The following is a 6209-nucleotide window of genomic DNA, read 5'->3' on the forward strand; positions in this document are numbered from 1 at the left end:
CAAATATCCCGCAAAGAGGGCCATTATGTTGACCGCTGCAACCAACGGTATGTTCGACCTGATTCTATTCATGCTCACCTTGCTGAAGCCTTCAACACATCCTGTTCTATTGCTGGACCCGATGTTGTTGATTGGTTTATGGATACTGGGGCTTCGATTATATGACCGCCGACCCATCTATTTTGGATCAGTCTAAAAATTACACGGGTAAGGACTCTGTGATCATAGGAAACGGTGCATCCCTACCCATTACCGACACTGGTACTCTTTCTCTTATTCTAAATATTTACTTATTAGATGTCTCGGTTGTCCCTCATATCACTAAAAATCTTCTTTCAATTAGTAACTTAACGTCTAATTTTTCTTTCTCCGTTACATTTACTAATAATCTTCTTACTATCCAGACTTGTCAAACAGGAAGGGTGGTGGCAATTGGTAAAAGAGATGGAGGGCTACATGTGCTGGAGCGCAACAACTCTGCTTTTATAAGTCCTTAGAAACAAATCTTTACATGTTTCATATGATTTATGGCATACTTGACTGGATCACGTGAATCATTCTGTTTTTTCTTTTTTAAATAGAAAAGGTACTCTTACGTCTTTATTGCCTTCTCCATCACTATGTAGTACTTGTCAGCTTGCGAAAAGTCATCGATTGCCTTATTTCCGCAATGAAAATAGGTCGTCTCATGTGTTAGATCTTATTCATTGTGATCTTTGGGGTCCTTCCCCCGTCAAATCAAATTTGGGTTTTCTTTACTATGTTATTTTTATTGATGATTATTCTCGATTCACTTGGCTTTACCCTAAATTTAAATCTGATTTCTTTGATATTTTTCTATAATTTCAAATTTTTTTTGGAAAATCAATATTCTTCTCTTATCAAGGTATTTCGAAGCGATGGAGGTACCGAATTTACTAGCACTTGTTTCTAAATTTATTTACGTACTTCTGGCATCCACCATCAACTCTCTTGTTCATATACACCTACTCAAAATGGTCGTGCTGAGAGAAAACACCGTCATGTGACTGAGACTGGCTTGGCTCTTCTCTTTCACTCCCATTTTTCTCCTCGTTTTTGGGTTGACGCCTTCAACACTGCAGCTTATATTATCAACTGGTTGCCTACTCCACTTCTTGGAGGTAAGTCACCCTTTGAACTCCTCTGTGGCTACTCTCCGCATTATGACAATTTTCATTTCTTTGGTTGTCGTGTTTATCCATACTTGCGTGATTATATGCCTAATAAGCTTTCTCCCTACAACATTTCTTGTATTTTTTTGGGTTATAATCCTGCTCATAAAGGGTTTTGCTATCTTGATCCCGCCACCACTAAGCTATATATCACCCACCATTCTCAATTTGATGAAACTCATTTTCCTGCTATCCCTAGCGCTCACGCCCAACCTCTTTCCTCTCTTCATATTTCAAAATTTTGAAACCACATCTTTATCATATTGATTCATCCCCCCTACCACTTCATCATCACACATTTCTCGATCAAGTTCATCCCAGTGTGATATTTGTTCTGATCTTGTGGATGAGTTTGTGCAGGTTGATACTTCTTGTGTAGGTTCCGCTTTACCACCCTCGACTTCTGATCCGGCCTCTATTGAACCTACTGTTGACTCCTCTTCTTTAGGCTCTCATCCTATGATAACATGAGTCAAAGCTGGTATATTCAAGACTTGTTATCCAGCAAATCTTGGTATTTTTGGCTCATCTGGACTTCTTTCTGCTCGTCTTGCATCCACTGGGCCAAAAGGATTCAAATTTGCAGCTAAGAATCCTGCTTGGGTTGCTACCATGGATGAAGAAATTTAAGCTTTACAACAAAATGATACTTGGACTTTGGTTCCTCGGGGCCAACACCAACATCATGGGCTCTAAATGGGTGTTTTGTATTAAATATTTTCTTGATGGATCCGTCGAGCGTTTCAAGGCTCGTCTTGTTGCCAAAGGTTATACTCAGATTCCTGGTCTTGACTACACTAACACTTTCAGTCCGGTTGTCAAAGTTACCACTATCCCATGTTGTGCTTTCTATTGTAGTCACAAATAAATGGCCTCTTTGACAACTTGATGTCAAGAATGCTTTTCTTAATGGAACTCTTATTGAACGTGTTCATATGGAACAACCTCCTGGGCATATTGATCCTTGATTTTCCACTCATGTTTGTCTATTAAAGAAAGCCCTTTATGGCTTAAAGCATGCTCCTTGGGCCTGGTTTCAGCGTTTTAGCTCATTTCTTCTCACACTTGGTTTTTCTTCCAGTCGCGCTGACACGTCCCTTTTTGTCTTTCATTAGTAATCTAACCTTATCTATTTGCTTTTTTATGTTGATGACATTATTATTACCAACAACCACTCATCTCTTATTGATAGCTTTACTCGCAAGCTTCATTTTGAGTTTGCTACCAAAGATTTGGGTTCTCTCAGTTACTTTCTTGGTCTTGAAGTTTCACCAACTCCTAGATGGTCTCTTTATTAGTCAGTTAAAATATGCTTGAGATATTCTTACTCGTGCTCAGTTTCTCGATAGCAAACTAGTCTACACTCCCATGGTTGTTTCTCAACACCTGACTGCTGATGGTTCTCCTTTCTCTTATCCTACTCTCTATAGATCTCTTGTTGACGCCCTTCAGTACTTAACTATTACGTGTCCAGATATTGCTTATGATGTCAATTCTGTCAGCCAATTCTTGCATGCCCTTACTGCAGATCATTTTCTTGCTGTCAAATGTATTCCTCGCTATGTCAAAGGAACACTCCACTTTGGTCTTACATTTCGTCCATTCAGTATTCCTAGTACGTTAGTCGCTTACTCGGCTGCTGACTGGGCTGGTTGTCCTGATACTCGTCATTCTACATCCAGCTATTCTATTTATCTTGGTAACAATCACGTTTCTTGGAGTGCCAAAAAGCAACCTACTATCTCACGCTCCAGTTGTGAATCTGAGTATCGTTCTCTTGCCACGACTGCTGCTGAACTTCTTTGGGTTACGCATCTTTTCCATGATCTCAAGTTCCCTATTTCACAGCAGCCCTTACTCTAATGTGACAACAAAAGGTGCTATTTTTTTTTAGCTCTAATTCCGTTTCTCACAAGCAGGCTAAACATGTTGAACTAGATTATCATTTCTCTCAAGAACTTGTTATCGCTGGCAAACTTCGCGCACAATATGTACCTTCCCATCTCCAAGTTGCTGACATCTTCACAAAACGTATTTCTCGACCTCTCTTCGAATTTTTCAGATCCAAGCTTCACGTTTGTTCAAATCCGATGCTCAGCTTGCGGGGGGTGTTAAGGATAGTTGACCATTTATTATAAGGCAAATATCTAGATATTTGCCTTACATTTCAGCTTACCATCTTTGCCGTTTTATTAAAGGCAAATATATTGTATTCATTTATTATTCTTTCCTTTTATTGCTCTTTCCATATTATTTTTAATTTACCGTATTTCTCTATTCTCTAAATGATTATAAATAGAGAACTTTCATCCCTATTTAGGTGGTGGTGGTTTTAGCAAACATTTTCAATAGTTTTTGAAAAAAAAAAAAAAAAAAAAATTAAATAAATAAACCTCCTATCAACTACTAAATGAAAATCAATGCATACTATTGCCCTATCCTGATTTCCATGGCTGTTCCAGCATTCACCGTAAGTCACGTGGTGAAGAAACAAGTTTGAGGAGGAATGATAAACTGTAGCTCCCAAATTCGAGGAAAACCCAAGAACACGATACCCAAAATCGTAACTCACGATTGAGGTCTTGCTCTTATTAGTTGTCCCTACCTAATAATTTATAGATGGATGATCCTCAAACGTCTATATTTTCATTAATTCCATTCTTGATTTTTCTGGATCTTCCACTGAAAATACCTACTCCGATTAGAGCCTTTCCGACTTTAGTTTTGAATTCTAGCCATTGAATGAGATGATCTATGAATGTTCTAGATTGTGTCCAATTTTAGAGGAGATCCAATGGCTAGATTTTGAGATTAAATAGATTTTTGGTAGAGGATCGGTGTGAAAGTTTTGATTCTAGGCAAAGGGTATTTTTGTAATTATCTATATTTTTCAGGGGCATTTTGGTAATTTGGCCATTTTTTACTATTTTAATATTATTTTCTCAAAAAAAAAATCTAGAATTTTTCCAAAACTTCTATACCCCTTAATGAGCACCTTGAGCACCTTGAATTCTTCCTCCGTAAGAATTTAAAATTTTTGGAACTTTCATAAAAATTGGAAAAAATTCCATTTTCTAAAATTTTCTCCAATTTTCGTGGTTATTTGCTTCCAAAACCTTGTACAACCTATTAGGAATTATACATTATCTCTTATTAAAGGCCTTGGGTGTTACACACACCGAAAGAAGTTCCTCTAAACCAATTCCTTTAGCTTGAGGGAAGAATGAGGAAGAGGTTCCATGAAGAAATTGGGTCCTAATAACCTCTGGAAACGACTGTCTCATAAGTTTTTTTTTGGTAGAGATCTGGCGAGGAAAAAGATTTCCGACAAACTTTAGAGATTAATAACTTAGGCTACGATCCACGAGAAGGTATGAAACCAATCTCAAGCCCTTCCTTGTAACATCATCTTCAAGTTTCATAAAGAAATCGAGGGGAGAAATCCCGTGATCGGAGTTGTGGAGGAGAATTTTCAAGTGGTGGCATTATGTGTTGCGCGCGTCTTCTTCCTATCTAGACGATGTCATATAAAAAAAATGACTCTCCATTGATTTTTCTCATTTTTAACTCTCTTACAGACCATTTCTCATGAAATATTTTATGGTTCCAGAAACTAGAACATCGACGACGACGGAGGTCCCGAACATCGACGACAAGGTAAGTACCCATCATGGACTTTTCTTAAAAAATACTTGTAGGAATTACTTGAATCTTTGTATGAACCTTAAACTAAGTATGATTTAAAGGATTATGAAAGAAAAATACCAAGAACCGATAATTAAGGCTCTGAACCGATCAAATTGCTCGGGGTTGAAGTAACATTAAAATAACCCATTAAATGAATTCTGTTGCCTATAAAAATTTAATTATGAGCATATTATGATATGTTAACATTATATATGAAATTTAGCTGTGATTGGATAAGGTTAAGTAGCTAAACCAAGAAACGGTGTAAAATTGGCATAATACCCTTAAGGTAAGTTATCTTTGGTTCATGCTCTAAATGACTTCAAAATATTATGAAACTTTGTAGTAGATCTTATTTTATGATGTTTAATGATGTGAAGTTTGAAAGTCATTAAAACATGTTAAGTAGCGAAACTAAATATTGGGGGTAAAATGATGAAAATGCCTCTCGGACTCTTTATGATATCAGGATCTAAACATACTCCAAATGACCTACTACTTTTTATATGATCTATTCCTAAGGACATGAAGGAACGTTCAAGATTTCATGTTGATTTGAGCAAGTTTGGAAGCTAAACCAAGTTAGGGCCTTATAAACACTTAAAGGAAAGTACTTCAAGGAATTCTTACCGAGTATTCAAGATTCTTCTAGAACTCTATAAAGAATATATTATGACTCTATGAATTTTTAGAATAACTCAGGCATGTTACTATGCTTGGTTCACAAGCTTAAGATGACATGTTACAATTTATGCCTCAAGAAATAAAGAAACTTAGAAACTTATAAGCTCTACCACTACCAATGTAACAAGAATGCTAGGTACTACTCAAGGGTAAGGGACCAAGGTCTTCAGACACAGAAACGCAAGAAACTCCTAAGACCTCCCACCGTACAGAATGTTCATGACTCAGACTATGCTGCTTAGAACGTATGAAACCTTGAGCGTAGGTATTCAGACTACGTTGCTTGGAATGTATGAAGCCTTGGACATAGATATTCAAGCTGTATCACATGGCAAACACTGGATGAAAGATTTTAGATTACGCTACTTGGAATGTATTAAACCTTGAGAGTAGGTATTTAGACTATGCCGCTTGGAATGCAGGAAGCCTTAGGCATAGGTATTCAGGTTGTATCACAAGGCAAGCCATGGATGCAGAATCAGACTACATCGCTTGGAACGTAAGAAGCTTTGGATGTAGGTTTTCAGATCGTATCACATAGCAAGCCCTAGATGCAGGTTCAAACTATGTTTCTTGGAACGTATGAAGCCTTGGACACAGGTTGTCAGGTTCATGACTGATAACATAAATCCTATGGGGAGTGTC

This window comes from Cucurbita pepo, chromosome 17, assembly GCF_057944985.1.
Source record: "Cucurbita pepo subsp. pepo isolate OVF chromosome 17, ASM5794498v1, whole genome shotgun sequence".
NCBI classification, from domain to species: domain Eukaryota; kingdom Viridiplantae; phylum Streptophyta; class Magnoliopsida; order Cucurbitales; family Cucurbitaceae; genus Cucurbita; species Cucurbita pepo.